The sequence below is a fragment of the Pristis pectinata genome, chromosome 1 (assembly GCF_009764475.1).
Source record: "Pristis pectinata isolate sPriPec2 chromosome 1, sPriPec2.1.pri, whole genome shotgun sequence".
Lineage (NCBI taxonomy): Eukaryota > Metazoa > Chordata > Chondrichthyes > Rhinopristiformes > Pristidae > Pristis > Pristis pectinata.
The window spans coordinates 69026264-69043090 of NC_067405.1; the positions used below are offsets into that span (position 1 = coordinate 69026264).

Here is a 16827-nt window from a genome sequence, read left to right on the forward strand (position 1 = left end):
CCCTTCCCACCTCCCCTCAGCTTCTCTGCTCTAAGGAGAACAAGCCCAACCACTCCACACAACTGAAGTCCCCAGTAAGTCTCTTCTGTAAGCTCTTGACATCCTTCCTAAAGAGAGGTGCTCAGAAATAGACAGCTGAGGCCTAGCCTATGATCTGGAGACTCGGTACGACTTCCTTGTATGTGTACTGATTTCTGAAGCCAAGTATTCCACACACTTTATAAACTGCCTTATTAACCTGACCAGCCAGCTCCATAGACTGATAGATACGCACCCTTGCTACCCCTCTCTTCTACCGCTTTAACACTGTCGCACCACTCTTTTCCTTGTTACATCACTTCACACGTAACCACATTTAACTGCATCTGCCATTTCTCTGCCCAGGACACCAGTTCCTTCAGAATTTCCCCATTATGCCTGAGTCCTTTAGGACCTGATGATTTCTGTTTGCAGATGTTGATCCCTATCAATGCCCCTCCTCCAAAAGTCACCTGGCTCATTTGTCCATGCAAATTTTCACCCACCACCAAAGCCCCTGAACATTTTGAAAAACAAGATATTTCAGCTGCTGGAAATGCAAATTAAAAACAAGACATTGTTGGAAGTACTCAGCAAGTCAGGCAGCATCTGTGGAGTGAGAAACAGAGTCAATGTTTCAGGTCGATGAGATTTCATCAGAAAGGTCAAGAAAGATGATTGACCTGGAAGGTGGAGAAATATCATTGACCTGAAACATTAACTCTGTTTTTCCCTCCACAGATGCTGCCTGACCCGCTGAACGTTTCCAGCATTTCCTGTTTTTACACCTGAACAGGTTCATTGGAGACACAGAACATGGCAGATGCTGGAGGAAATCAGCGGGTCAGGCAGCAACTGTGGAGGCAAAGGGATGGTCGACGTTTTGGGTTCGTGATCCTACATCAGGACTCAGGTTAACTGGCAGGTTAACTGGCTGCTGTAAGTTACCCCTCAGTGTAGGTTAATGGTAAAAAGAATGAAGGGGGAGTTAACGGGCGTGTGTGAGAGTGAATATGTTGCAGTGGTGCCAGCAAGTAAGGAGAGGGGGACCGGGACTGATGGGATTGTTGCCCTGGGAGCCAGCTGGACCTGGTCTTGGGAAATGAGCCAGGCCAGGTGACCAACCTGATAGTGGGTGAACATTTTGAGAATACGTTGGACATGTCTACGTTTGACATGTGGGAGTTGTTTAAAGTCCAGCTGATCAGAGTTCAGGATCGGCATGCTCCAGTAAGGACAAGGATGGTAAGGTAAGGGAACCTTGGATGACCAGAAAGGTCCGAAACTTCATCAGGAAGAAAAAGGAAGCATACATAAGGTTTAGGAAGCTAAAATCAGACTGGGCCCTTGTGGAATATAAAAGTAACAGGAAAATGCTCAAGCAGACAATTAGGAAGGCCAAAAGAGGCCATGAAATGTCCTTGGTGAGCAGGATCAAGGATAATCCCAAGGCAATTTATACTTATATTAAGAAAAAGAGAATAAGTAAGGAGACGGTAGGTCCACTCAAGGATAAGGGAGGGAGTTTGTGCGTGGAGTCAGACCACGTGGCTGAGGTACTAAATGAGAACTTTGTGTCAGTATTGACTGAGGCCCTGATGGCATATATCCCAGAATATTGAAAGAAACAAGTGAGGAGATTGCTGGGGCTTTGACAAAGATCTTTGTGTCCTCACTAGCAACAGGCAAGGTCCCAGAGGACTGGAGAGTAGCAAATGTTGTGCCTTTGTTCAAGAAGGGAAATCCAGGTAATTATAGGCCAGTGAGCCTCACGTCAGTGGTAGGGAAGCTATTGCAGAGGATACTGAGGGATAGGATTTATGAGCATTTGGAAAGGCATGGCCTGCTTAGGGACAGTCAGCATAGCTTTGTGAGGGGCAGGTCATGTCTTACAAATTTGATTGAGTTTTTTGAGGACGTGACAAAGGTGCTTGATGAGGATAAGGCAGCGGATGTTATGTACATGGACTTTACTAAGGCATTTGACAAGGTCCTTCATGGTAGGTTGATTCAGAAGATAAAGATGCAGGGGATCCAGGGTAAATTACAAGTTTGGATTCAGAACTGGTTTGCCCATAGAATACAGAGAGTAGAGGTGGGAAGCTGTTATTCCGGCTGGAGGTCCGTGACCAGTGGTGTTCCACAAGGATCAGTGCTGGGACCTCTGTTGTCTGTGATAAATATCAATGATTTGGATGAAAACGTAGATGGGTGGATTAGCAAGTCTGTGGATGACACCAAGATTGGTGGAGTTGTGGACGGTGTGAAGGACTATGAAAGGATACAGCAGGTTATAGATCAGTTACAGATATGGGCAGAGAAGTGGCAGATGTTGTTTAATCTGGGCAAGTGTGAGGTGTTGCACTGTGGGAAGTCAAAGGAAAGGAGAAAATATACAGTTAATGGTAGGCCTCTTAACCAGAGCACCCACGGGAAACTGTATGGAACTGCGAGCAAAATGACAAAACCCAGGCTAATGCTGAAGAAAGTCACAGAGTAATACAGCACAGAAACAGATCCTTCAGCCCACTGAGTCTCTGCTGACCGCCAAGCACCCATTTGCACTAATCCAGTTTTATTCTCCCCACATTTCCATCAACTAGAATAGATTCTACCACTCACCTACACACCAGGGACAATTTACAGCAGACAATTAACCTACCAACCTGCACAGTTGTGCAATGTGGGAGAAAACCGGGGCACCGGAGGAGAAACCCAAGCAGTGTCAGTGCGGATGTGCAAACTCCACGCAGACAGAACCTGAGGTCAGGGTCAAATCTTGGTCTCTGGTACTGTGAGGGAGCAGCTCTACCAGCTGAGCCACTGTGCTGCCCCTGCACTAGTAATATCAGAGGACGTCAGTTTAGGGTTAGAGGAAGAAAGTTGAGGGGAGATGTCAGAGGTAGGTTTTTTACACAGAGAGTGTTGGGTGCCTGGAAAGCACTGCCGGGGGTGATGGTAGAGGCTGATACAGTTGGGATGTTTAAAAGCACATGGATACAAGAAAAATGGAGGGTTATGGGCTGTGTGGGTGGAAAGGGTTAGATTGATCATAGAGCAGGTTTATATAGGTCAGCACAACGTCGTGGGCCAAAGGGCCTGTACTGTGCTGTATTGTTCAATGTTCTATGTATTTTGCTGAGATGTCAAGATTTTGGAGAGTAGATGGGGATATCGATCAGAATGGTACCAGGGTTGTAAGCAGAGAAGTTGGCACATCTCCTTTGCTCAGAAGAGACTGAGGAGAGATTGGACAGTCCTCTTCAAAGCGCTGCTAGAGTTTAAAGGAGCAAATAAGGAGACATTGTCTCCACTGATACGAGCCCTAATTAAGGCGACTGGCAATAGAACTGAAAGGGAGGTAAAGAGACTTTTTGTCCCAGTAGCATGATGCTGGAGTCTGCTGCCTGGAGGGTTCAGTGGTAGCCTTCAAAAGGTAGTTGGTTACGTTTGAAAAGGTGGAATTTTCAGGGCAGTGTGGAACGAGGAGGAGCATGGGCCCCAGGGGACTGCCACTGCAGAGAGCCAGCACAGGCACACACTGGGACTGTGGAACATGGGTGTAAAGGCAGGTTTCAGGGGCAGCACAGAGATACCAGGGGATCGGTGGGACACCAATGCAGGCTTTCTTCATGTTGGCTATAGGTCTTGGCGTTGGTGGAAGGGGTTAGAATTCCTCTGACTACCTTCCCTTGTATAGAAGCACAGATTTGCAGGACAGAAATGAGACATTTCGGCTTGTTCTGTCTGAGTGATTCAAAGCTAATCCAGACCTAAGAGACTGCGGATGCTGGAATCTGGAGCAAAAAAGAGCTGCTGAGGGAACTCCACAGGCCTCACTAAATGCAGACGAGGGGAACAGAGCCTCACACTCCGCCTGGGTAGTCTGCAGTCCTACAGCATGAACATTGAATTCTCCAGTTTCAGTGACCCATACCCCATCTGTTCCGATTTCTCTCCTTTGGATTCACCCAGGTCCTTTCACACACGTCCTCCTTTCTAACCCCTCCCAACCCCTTGTAGCCCAGTTTCTTGCCCCTCCTCCACCTTGTTCTGTCTGCCTATCAGCCACACATTCAACCCTCTGGGTCCCCCATCCCCTCCCCTCCTCCTACTGCCCATCTGCTCACCGTCCCTCCCTGATCTGCTTCCCCTCATCACCTTCCTTCCTCATCAGACCCCATCATCTGCAGCCCCTTGTCTCCACCAATCACCTCCCAGCCTCTCTGCCGCTTTCTCCATCCTTCCCTCCCCCACCTGGCTCCATCTGCCCATCAGCCCCGCCTCATCTGGATCCACCAATCACTTGCCAGCTCTGCCTCATCCCTCCCCCTCACCTCTTTGTACTTTGTACCTCCCTTTTACACTCTCAGTCCTAATGCAGGGTCTCGACCCGAAATGGCGACCACCCCTTTGCCTCCACAGACGTTGCCTCATCCGCTGAGTTCCTGCAGCAGCTCATTTTTTGCTCCAAAGTTAATCCATTAGCTTGGTGCCTCCTCACAGCCCCACTCCACCAGCATGGTGCTAACCATCTGGTTTCTATTCTGTGCAGGGAGCCAGCGTCAGAGTGGACCACACAGTGAGTCTCGAGCCAGAACTACCACAACATTGAATTTTAGTCAGGTTCACAAATACCTGTGTTTGACCTTAACCGCTGTAAACATGATCCAGGATCGGACATCAACACAGAAGGAAGTGTTGCCAGGCTTAGTACACTTCTGTGTCTGGCTGTAGGTTTTCCAGCCAGACGCAGGCCGAATTGTCCTCGGCTCAGAGGTGATTTGCGTTTGAAGAGCATTATTCTGCCACTACATTAGTGACATTGGTGTTGCTGATCAGATTCACCCCCCACCCCCACATCTCCCTCCATGCTGCCCTTTTACGACTCTCCAACAATAAAACAGCTGACATTTATAGAGCACTATAAAATTTCCAAGACAAATTTGACTCAGCGCCAAGTAAGAAGATATTACAATGGGTGACCCAGAGTTTGTTCTAGGAGGTAGGTTGTAAGCAACTTCCTAAAGCAGGAGATGGGCAGAAGGTTAAGGAGGGCAATCCAAAGTTTAGTGTCCACACAGCTGAAGGTACAGACACCTGTGGTGGGCCAGGGAAGATAAGGATGCACAAGAGGCGAGAGCTGGAGGAATACTTGTTGTATGGCTAGATGGGGATATGGGCACAGTGAGGGAAGAAACACAAGGTTGAAAAAGTTTATAATCCAGATGTTGCCATTCTGGGCGCCATTGTACGTAAGCAAACTTACAGGTGATGGGTGAGCAAAGACAAGTGCAGATAGCCTTATGGGAAGCAGAGTTGTGGAACAGCTCAGTGTTTAGGAGAGTGGAAGGTGAGAGGCCAGCCTGAAGAGCACTGAAGTAGTTCATTGTTGGACGTTATGAAGGCATGTACTGAGACAGCGTTTAAGAAGTGTCTAGACGAGCATTTGGATTGCTAGGCACAGAAGGCTATGGGCTGGAAGATGGGCTAAAAATGGATGGGTGCCAAATGGTTGGCATGGGCATTGTGGGTTGAATGGACTGTTTCCATGCTGTATGACTGACAGATGAAAGTAGCAGATAATACTGCCAGCCTCTGCGCTGGCGCAGGTGATGGAGATGGAGGTGGCACATCACTGGATTATTCAAACCTCATACACATCGGTGGAAGTGAGTTTTTAAAAATATAGAACACATGAGATGATGCAAGATGTAATTTCTATTTTCCATATTCCCTTCAAGATTTTGAAATTGCTTTGGACCAGGAGAGAAAACGTGTGGTACCTCTTCCTCAGGATGATGAGATCGTCCACAGTACCAACATACAGAGGTAAGGGTTATTGTCTTGCAAACCCTTTAATTGATCCAGCTCATGTTTAGGTTTAAAAGCTTTTCTACTTGAGATTAATCATGCATCAATTATTACAGAAATAATATGTTTGTCATTAATTAGTAGTCAATTCCTTAAAATTTCCTCAAACACTCATGTTTTTGCAGATTACCTCGGTAGTTGGTACTTTTGTAGACACTATGTGCAATTGATAAACACAATTGTTTTCATATTTCTTAATTCCTCTTTCTGGATAACTGCTAATATTAATATATACAAATAATTCTGCAACAGCCAATGAATGAAGGACCTCTGCAGGAAATATTATAAATGCTATAAATGTACAATGAATCTATGATCCTGTACAATATCAGGCGATCTCTCAAGGTAACCTTGAAGAATATTTTATCTCTACTTTCAAACAACGTTACCTTGGAATCAGGTGAGGATGAGTCATGGGCCTTGCCAGGGTCAAGAATCAGTTGGGCCTGACCTTGTTCTGACCCTGAGCAGTGAAGTGGTCTGAGAGTCTGACTTGGTAACTGGTCAATGTTGAGCAACAAAAAAGATCCTGGAGGAACTCAGTGGGTCAGGCAGCATCTATGGAGGGAAATCGACAGTCGATGTTTCAGGTCGAGTCTATTCATCTGGACTGAAAGATAGAGGGGAGGTAGCTAGTTTAAAGAAGTGAAGGGAAGGGGTGGTACAAGAGCTGGCAAGCAGTAAGTGAATCCAAGTGAGGAGGGGTGATAGGCAGATGGAAGAGGGAAGAGTGGAAGTAGCGACAGAGGCTGGGAGGTGATAGGTGGGGGCAACAAACGGCTGCAGATGTTGGAAGCTGACAGGAAGGGGATCGTGCACTCAAATAAGAGAGGTGGGGTGAGCTGATGGGAAGAGCTGGGGGAGGGACCCAGTGGAAGGAGTGTATGGGTGCTGGGCAGATGGAGTGGGTGGAGGAGGGGAAAGAAACAGGGAGATGGGGCGGGTTTATGGAGGAACTGGGTAGATCAGGAGGAGAGAGAAAAGGGACAGGGGGGCAGCAGTTATCTGAAAATGGAGAACTCGGTGCCCATGCCATCGGGTTTTAGACGACCCAGATGGAATATGAGGTGCTATTCCTCTAGTTCCTCTCCATCTTGGGTTTTGCCCAATGTCACGAACCAGCAACAAAATGCAGTGTTAAAAACTATTTTATTAATCACTACTTATGATAATACGTAAAATAAAAGTAAAAATGTTAGTATGTTAGAATTCAAAAATGTTAAACCTCGAACGTTAACCCCAAAACTAAACTCGTCGTGTGTGTGTGTGACAAAGTCCAAAACTCCCAGTTCTGGAATGGTTCTTAAAGTTCAGTTCCGCAAGCCATAAGGTGAAACATGAGCAAGGGCTTCTTCAACAACCACCATTGTCTGAAGATAAGACGTAGACGTAGAGAAACATAGGGAGAGTAAATACGAAATCCAAATGTTCCACGATGGAACCCAAACGACACTCCAGTGTTTACTCGGTAGTGACTTCCTCACCCCGAAAAGCATCCGAATCGTGGTCGTCCACACATAAATACCTGTTTCCTTCTACAGGTCAGCAACAAAGTGAACTCCACCGGATTACTTCCAACTTCCATACATGGATTTCAGTAGCAAACACAGTTATTGTTTCTCATCCATCGATAGAGAAAACAAGCAGGCTGGTGTCTCTCTCCCGTCTCTCTCTCTCTCTTCTTCTTCTTCTTCTGAATTCTTCAACAACGTCATTACGTCCTTTATCTTCTATTGACGTAAACACGCTCCACACACACACACACACACACTCTCTATCTTAAAGGGACTTTCACTGAGTCCGTAACACCAAGAACAGGTAGACCTATCCTTGCACAGGGACCCAGTATGACACATGACCCCCACATCCACAGTAAGCTTGAAACATTACAACATTGGTTACAGTTGTGTTGATATCTATGCCCCTGAAATATCCTGAAAGAAGATGGATGGGTCTTTATCTTTGTTTAAGAGCAAATGAGAAATAATAGTGGTTTTGAAGTAAGTTTTGTTGCAATGGTGTGGATCTTTCATTTTCTTCTTGTACATAACACAAAAGGAAGATTTCTTGCAAGGTAACTGTTATTTGTGTCTTCTAGAGTGGCTGTGCTTTGTGCACCAGTCTCTGCCTTTTATCTTGGGACAGAGCATCCCAAAGACAAGCTGGCACTGAAGGTTTGGCATTTCAAGGCGCTGAGCTACCATGTAGTATTGGTGAGTGTTTACAATGGCTTCCTTGGTTTGAGAATCCAACCCAGTTGAAACGGGTTTGAAAAAAAAACAATTGGTAAAAATTCAACCTTCTGGTGCTTTGACAGGGAGCAAAATTTCCATTATTGTGCTATTTTTTTCTGGATAGGTTTTGGTTTGTTCACTTGTTTCACTTTTATCTAATTAAGTCATCATTGCTTGTGGTCCTTTTCCAATTTCACATCAGTGGCAGAGTCAGAAGAACAAGTAGAGGCCACTTAGTCTTGACGTTGCTCATTACTGATCTGCATCTTCGCTCCTTCCATGCGCCTCAGTTCCAAAATAAAAATAAAAACAGAAAATGCTGGAAATACTCAGCAGATCTGGCCGCATCTGTGGGAGGAGAAACAGTGTTAATGTTTCAGGTCAAAGACCCTTCGTCAGAACTGTTCTGATGAGTATGTTCAGCATTTTCTGTTTTTATTTTTGATTTTCACCGTCTGTTTTTTTTAACTTTCACGGCCATGGTTCCATATTCTGTAATGTCTTCACAAGAAAAAGCTATCAGTCTCAGTGTTTAAATGTTTGCTTCTTCCAGTCTTCTTCCAGATTCTATCAACTTGCCATAGAAATGATAGATGCACCGCTGGTCTTTTTCCAAAATTCTATAGAATCTGGAAGAGTTCCAGCAGTTTGGAGGGTAGGTAATGTAACCCTACTAACTGATAAAAGGAGGGAGAGAGGAAGCAGAGAATTATACAGTGGTTAGCTTGTCGCCAGTAGTGGGGAAAATGTGTCTATTGTAAAAGACGTAATAGCAGAGCATTTGGAAAACAATGAAAGATCTGACAGGGTCAACCTTGATTTATGAAAGGGAAATCGTGCTTGACAAATCTACTGGAACTGTTTGAGGATGTAACCAGCAGAATAGATCAGGGAGAACGAATAACTGTGGTGTATTTGGATTTTAGGAAGGTCTCCGTTAAGATCCCACATAAGAGATTAGCATGCAAAAATTAAAGCACATGTGATTGCATAGAGAACTGGTTGGCAGACAAAGAATTAAGGATAAGAGCAAAGGGATCTTTTTCCAAGTGGCAGGCTGAGAGTGGTGGGGGAATCGCAGGGAGCAGTGCTAGGTCCCAAGCTATTCACAAAAATTATTAATGATGTAGATGAAGGAATTAAATGCAATGTCTTTACGTGTGCAGATGACGTGAAGCTGAATGGGAGTGGGAGCTGTGAGGAGGATGCAGAGAGGTTCCAACGTGAGTTGGGCAGGTTGAATGAGAGGGCAGGTGCAGAATATTGTGGAAATATGTGAGGTCATCCACTTTGATGGCAAAACCAGGAAAGCAGATTACTACCTGAATGGCAATAGATTGGGAAAGGAGGAGACACAGGGAGACCTGGGTATCCTTGTGAATCAGTCACTGAAAGTAGGCATGCAGCGACAGAAGGCGGTTAAGAAAGCAAATGGTATGTTGGCCTTCATAGCCAGAGGATTCGAGTGCAGGATCAGGATTTCTTGCTGCACTTACACAGAGCCTTGGTGAGACCATACCTTGAATACTGTGTGCAGTTTTGGTTTCCCCAAGTCCCTGTATTAATGCTATTGAAGGAGTGCCGCAAAGGCTCACTCAACTGCTCGCTGGGATGTCAGGGCCGATGTATCAAGACAGTTTGAGTTGATTAGGCCCGTGTTTGCTCTGGTTTAGAAGAATGAGAGGAAATCTTCTAGAAACCTACAAAATTCAAAGAGGATGGGACCAACAAGTGAAGAAAGGATGTTCGTGATGGCGGGGAAGTCAATGACTGTCTCAGTCACAGACTAAGGATAAGGGATAAGCCGTGCAGGACTGAGACCTGGAGAAATTTCTTCAGCTGTAGAGTGGGGAACCTGTGGAGTTCTCCCCCACAACAAGTAGTTGAAGCCAATCATTAAATATATTCAAGAAGGAGTTGATATGGTTCTTAGGCCTAAAGCAATCAAATGGAAAGGGGGAGGCCACAGGAACAGGGTTCTGAATTTGGATGATCAGGCACGATTATATGGAATAGCTGAACAGCCTCCAAGGGCCAAATGGCCGACTCCTGCTCCGAACTTCTATGTTTCTGTACCCTTTGTGTCAAGAAGTGCTTCCAACAGTCACAGCAGAATGCCTGTCACTAACTTTAAGTATCAGGTGTAACCATCAGGTGTCAATGGACACGAGGTGGATACCCTTTTGGTTTAATAGTTGTTTGAGGAGTTTCTTTTTGACAATCTCCAGTGGGCCATGATTTCAAGTTACCATAACTCACTCATATCATGTGTGTGATGCTGCTAAGGCCAGCGTCTGCTTTGCTGCATTTCCCTGAGAAGGTGAAAGGGAGCCTTTTTCTGGAGGTTTGATTCAGCCAAATGACAGAACCCTTTGTGAGGGCAGTTGGGTGTCGACCACATTGGGCATGGGCCTGGAGTTGTGCCAAAGCCAAGGCAAGGATGGCAGGTCTCTTTCCATGAGGTACAGCAGTAAATCTGTTGAAGTTTGTTTTTATGATGGTCAAACAGCTTGATGTCCCCTTTTACATCGACCAGCTTTGTATTTCCAGATTTGTTTGAATTGAATTTTAATCCTCAAATCATTACTTCGGTGGCTTCCCAATGAAATACTGAGGGAGTGCTGCAGTGTCAAAGGTCCTGTCTTTTGGATGATATTAAATTGACATCCATCTCCCTTCTCATGCAGCTATAACATATTTTGGGGCACTATCTTCAAGAGCACCAATGGCACTAAACCCCTTGTCTCAACTAATACTTAACCAACGTACATCACTAGATGGTCATCTCATTGCTGTCTCTGGGTATGAATTGGATGCTGTGTTTCCGAAATTGAATCAGTGACTACAGTTCAGAAGCATTTACTTGGTGGTAAAGCAGTTTAGTACGTCCTGAAGTTGTGAAAGATGCAACTTAAATTTATATCTTTTTCTCATTTTACTTGTCCAGCCCTCTGATTTACTGTCCTGTAATATGACCATTACACTTGTACATGTGAGAAGGGAGTGGGGGGTGTGTGCACGCAATGCTCACAGTGAACATCTGCACAACTGTTTAAGCACACCAAGGCATATTGAAGGAAAATTGCTGGAAACACTCAGCAGGACAAGTAGCATCTGCAGAAGGAGATTAAGAATTAATGTTTCTTGTTTTCTGTTTATATTTCAGATCTTCAGCATCTGCAGTTTTTGATTTTCATGAAAAGGAAAATGTTCCATGATAAATTATTTTTAAGCATCCACTTGCTGATCACCGCCTGAGTTTGGGGCTCAGTATATGTGTGACAGAAGAGGCAAACACATGTTCCGCCACAACCTGAGACCCTTTATTGCTGGCAGATCAGATCTTGTTTTGCCTTATTCTATTTGTTGGGGGGTGGGGGGGGGGGGTGTTGGTTTGATAGCAATCATCTTCCTTTGATATTTTAACTCCTAGTTTTCCTGTCCTTGCTAATTCCAGGTCTCGGAACATGAGTTTGGAAAGCTGTCAGAAGATGAAAGAGTTGAGTTCTTAAAGAGTGCGATCTTTGGAGAATGAAGTAGCCTTTGAGAAGTCACTGAACAATGCACTGGATGCCCATTGTAGGCAAGATGTGGTCAACTGTGTCAGTCAGCCTCTGATGACATTGCACTCTTCAACGAATGGTATCTCTAACTTGAATCAGTGTTGTGTTTATCATGAGCCCACTGACAATCAGATCAGAATGAAGCAGCATCAGATGAACCCAGACATCTGCTGTAGTGATGATGCTCCAGGTATCATGGCAAGGGATAAGCGTGATGGGCCACCTTCTGCATTACCTTCTTCCCTTATACACAGGAAGGATCTCTCCAATAACCTCTGGTTGGGTAGGACAACTGTGATCACGCATTGTGTCTTCCAGTTGATGGTTTGAGCTCAATTTTATTTTCCCTTGGGTGGCAACCAAAACGTACGTCTTTATTTAGCAACAGTGATGCCAAGAGGAACTACTTCCCTACAGATCCAAAACCCCATGCATATTGAAAATAAGAAGGATAAACAGAAACCTTTGGAAGTACTCAGCAGTTCAGGCGACACTTATGTAGAGAGCAAGGTTTACTCTGTTTCTGTCTCCACAGATACTGCATGACCAGCTGAATATTTCCTGATTTACTGTTTCCACCCTTCCACCTGTTGGAATGCTACCGTTGGGCTTCACAGGACAGCTACATCTTTGTGTGAATAATGTGGATCAGATCCATATTGACTTGTTAAAGATAAAATGAATGATAAAAGGTAACAAATACACATGTTAACAAGCCAATTGTTACTAAAAAGAAAGATGTTTTCTTCCTCAATAAAATTCCTTTGGTTGCTGTATAATTATTTACCATCAGTTATACATCTCACCTCACCGGCAGCTCTTTGCCAATGAAAGATTTGTCAGTAAATGCCTTTTTTTTAACTAGTGCCCTTCATGACTTCAAGCTGTTCAAGAGTGCTTTACCACTAAATAACTGTATTTGAAGTCTAGACACTGGTGTGATGTAGTAAAGGCAGCATTCAATGTGATAATGATTAGATAAAGTAGTTTTCAGTGATTGTGTTTGAGGGACAAGTATTGGTTGGGATTGAAGAAAACTCCCTTACTTTTCTTTTGCCATGACTTCTCTTATATCCATTTCGCAGCAGTTCTGGGTTCACAATTAATCTGGAGATATAGCTCAGGAAATTCAATTCAGGAGAAGGCTGAGAAGTTGACCCAATAGAGACCTTTAACATTAGCAAGTGTTTGACTAAGTAGACAAAGAGATGATGGCTCATATATTTAAGAGAATCGCCAATAGATCCAACAAACTTGGGCAAAAATTCTTTCCCTGTGAGCAGTGAGATTGTAAGACAGATGAATGGTGAGGTTGAGATGAACATGCAGAAAGCAGCTGGTGGTGATGCTCCCACTGAGGCTGTTCAACCCAATGTGTCCATCAAGCTTTTTCTGTTTTTGTTTGAGGTGATAATGTTAATTAGTTATAGAGTGGGACACCAGCATAAACGAATGTGCTGAAGAACCTGTTCTCTGGCCAACAAGTTCTCTGTGTTATTGAATCTGCAGTTTCTTTGCTTTTCAAGTTCTTTGTATTGCACCGTGACCTCCTGATGGTGGTGAATTAAGGAGTGTGGTCCTTGCCAAGACTTATACCCAGCTGCTACCATCCAATAGGAAATTGTCCCAACTAGTTGTTCCTCACATGGGGACAGGCACCAAGATCCAGTTCACTTTTACTGCTTCCCTGCCTTTCCCTGGTGTGCATAGAACCAAAAACATGGAGTGGGTGGAGGTCTGGTGGACAAGAGCAGCTGGTCGAGGGCAAAAGGGTAGCCAAGAGAGAAACTAGTATCAGGTTAAGTGTTGGGACAAGGGGTCTCTAAGGAGGTTGGTCTGGTGGGCTGGGGAAAGGGAGACAAGCAGGAGAAGGAGCTGAACACATGATTTCATTCTTGGTGCCAGTTCCAGCTGCTTATGATTAAAGACACAATTAAAAGAAGGGAAGATTAATATTTCCCTACAGTAACGTCTTCCACAATGTCCCAATGCACATAGCAGGAAACAAAATACATTTTGTAATGTTATTATGTAGAAAGCACCCACACAGAGTAGGGATAATGGGTGAGATAATCCATTCTTGGTGATGGTGTTTGAGGAATAACCATGGGCTGGACACTAAGGAGAATTCCTCTACTTTAATTTTTATGGTCTTGGTTTAATGCACCCTCTGAAAGATAGTTCAGTGCTCTCTCTGTTTGGCACTGAGATTATCAGCTGAGATTACGTGGTCAAGTCTCAGGAAGGAGTCATGAACCTATGATCTCCTGATTGAGGGTAGAATGTGTTACCACTGAGCTACAGATGGCCAACATCTTGTACACTTTTCCCACACCATGATAACATTCAGTAACAGGATATAACTTAAAGTCCTGTTTTAGATTGTGCTTCGAAGCTAAGTTTTGTTTGCAGGATTTAATGAGCACCACTGCAAAGTTCCACAACTTTGTGCAGCTGAGGGCTAAATGCTTGTTTAGGCGAGCTTTCTGTCTGAGAACATAAGACAAAATCTAACTTTTGGAAGACCTATGATCCTTAAAGCCTTTGATATTTATCTTGAAACAAAAGAAGTTTTGTCATGCTGGCCTTCACTTAAACTATACCCTGCATTATTCTGTCAGGCGTACACAGCTGACATTGTGTACTATGGAAATATGGTATCCTTCTGTGCATTAAGCAGTGCCAAACATTCAACCCATCAAAGAGTTTGAGTGCATTTTTTCAATGTTTCTCTAATTAATAGTACCTGGAGAAATGTGTAATTCATTCCCATCTGGTTTTGTGCGTCAATTTACGAACATGTGCAGTATCCAGCAGGTAAAGCAAAATACTGATTCAAAGCTGAGTTTAAGAGAGCTGAGACACTCAGATGTAGCTGCTGCTGCTGGTCTGTATGGTTAGTGTGGTCGCTATTACTTTACATAAGGAGGAACTCTTAGCATTTCCTCACAGGGCTTCAGTCAACATTGACTCTTGCCAAACGCAACAAGCCAAAATGGTGATTTAAGTCTTTTAAGGACCTGGAGTTAACAATATTGTACTTCCATAACTTGTGTGAAGACATGATTTAGTTCAACACTTGTATTAGAGGGAACTGTTTCTGTTTGCCTCTATTTCCATGGGAGTCACGGTAAAGGATTTAAATCACCAAAGATTCAAGTGCAGAATGATTTAGTGTTTTGGTCTTCATATGCAAATTTACATGTAATTCAGGATTCTTCCTGTAATGCAGAATATTACAGGAATCTAGTTAATAGAGATGTATGACCCACAGTCTGCAGAATCCAAATGGCTTTTGGTTATTGGCACTGCAGGAATATTATGCCTGCAATGGATGGGCTGAATAATAGAGATAAAGTTGGACTAAGATCCTGCTGTCTTTATCTTGTGAAATAAAAATAAGTTACAGCTGTCCTGACCTTCCTGTATAGAATGTAATCAGGGACAGGGACATGCAGCAGAGATTGCTGTGATTTCCAATGGGCATTTTGTTCAGGAGATTTATTAATAAACACTGCAAGAGTAAAGCTTTGACCTGTTATAGTTGTGGACCATTAGCCAGGCAGAGAGTCACTTCACTTCTGAAACAAGTGTAAGTTCCTGCATTGTAAAAGAAAATAAGTTGCTTTAACATACAGCCATTTATGACCTCAAGAAATCTTAAAATGCTTCCTGGCAGTGAAATATTTTTAAAATACAATGACTGTTGTTATCTAGGAAATGTGGCAGCCAAACTCTAGATATCAAGGTGTGCAAACAACAATATGTGATCAGATAGTCTGCTTCAATATTGATTGAGGGATAAATAGGGGCCACTTCAGAGAGGAGAACTTCCCTGCTCTTCATTGGATCTTTAATGCCTGCCCAAGGGAGCAGTCTCTTAATGAAAACTGCACCTGTGACAATGCAGAGCTCTTTCAGTAATGCACTAACAGTGTCAGTAAAGGTCTTATACTCCACCCTCTGAAGTGAGACTCAAAACCTCTGCCTCAGGAGACAAAATGCTGCCAACGGGACATTGAGTTCTCCCTCAGGCTCTAATATTTGACCCAGCACACACGATGCTGCTATCCTAGATGAAAACATTCTGATCTCAATGTCAATCCTCCATGGCTGACGTTGATCTGAAGAGTATCAAACAGGCAAGAGCAGGAAGGTTGTCAAATTTACTACGTTTTACTTGAAATATTTTTTCAATGAGTGAAGCAATTTGATGAAGGAGTTTTATTATGTTCATAGAGCATCAAGCAGAAACATCAGATCAGGGGCCAAGAAATGGTTCCACATTTATAAAATTAAGAGAGAAAAGAACTCTCATGGTGAGAATTATGAAAGGTTAGTACATATAAAAGTTGTCTCATTATTTCATTAAACATCTTAATTCTTTAAAAAACACACGCAAGTTTACAGTAGGCCAAATATTCCAACTGCTTTAGGCCAGACTTATGTGCTGCTCAAACCAATCTCTGTATAATTCCTTCCACTTACACTGATATTTCTCTTTCTCCCTCATTTGCATACTTAGCTTCCCCTTCAATGCACTCACGTCTCTCACTGACTGGATGTGAAAGCACGTTCCACGTTCTCACAATTCTGTGGCAGTAAGTTTCTCTCGAATTCTCCATCGGATTTATGAGTAACCCACTGATATTTTGATGTCCTCCAAGAACAGGAACATTTTCTTTACACAGCAATTGTGCTGGGGAAGGTGCAGAGATTTCCGAGGATGTTACCAGGAATGGGAACTTGCAGCTGAGAGGAAAGGTTGGAGAAGCTGGCCTTGCTTCTTTGCAACAGGAGATCAAGGGGAGTATAATCTGAGCTGTGTAAAATCATGAGACGGAATAAATAAGAACAACCTATTTCTGTTAGCGGAGGGATCAAAAACCGTAAGACATGGATTTAAAAGTAGAAGTAGAAGGATCAGAGGGGAGATAAGGAAACCTTTTCCACCCAGAAGGTGGAGGGGGTCTGGAACTCACTACCTGAAAAGGTATCAGAGGCTGCCACTCTCTTCACATTTAAACAGTACTTGGACATGAGCATGGAGAGCTGTGGCCCGTTGGAAGGTGGGATTAGGAAGCAGAGCTCTTCTTCATCCAGCACAGACACAATGGGCCAAATGGCATCCATTATTG

At 43.8% G+C, this 16827-nt stretch overlaps 1 protein-coding gene across 1 annotated transcript in view; it reads right to left on the reverse strand.

The window, feature by feature from the left end:
• The window catches only part of LOC127567552 (carboxypeptidase O-like), an 83411-nt gene that overhangs the window by 37062 nt on the left and 29522 nt on the right, over positions 1 to 16827 (reverse strand). The gene's annotated exons all lie outside the window — the stretch shown is intronic.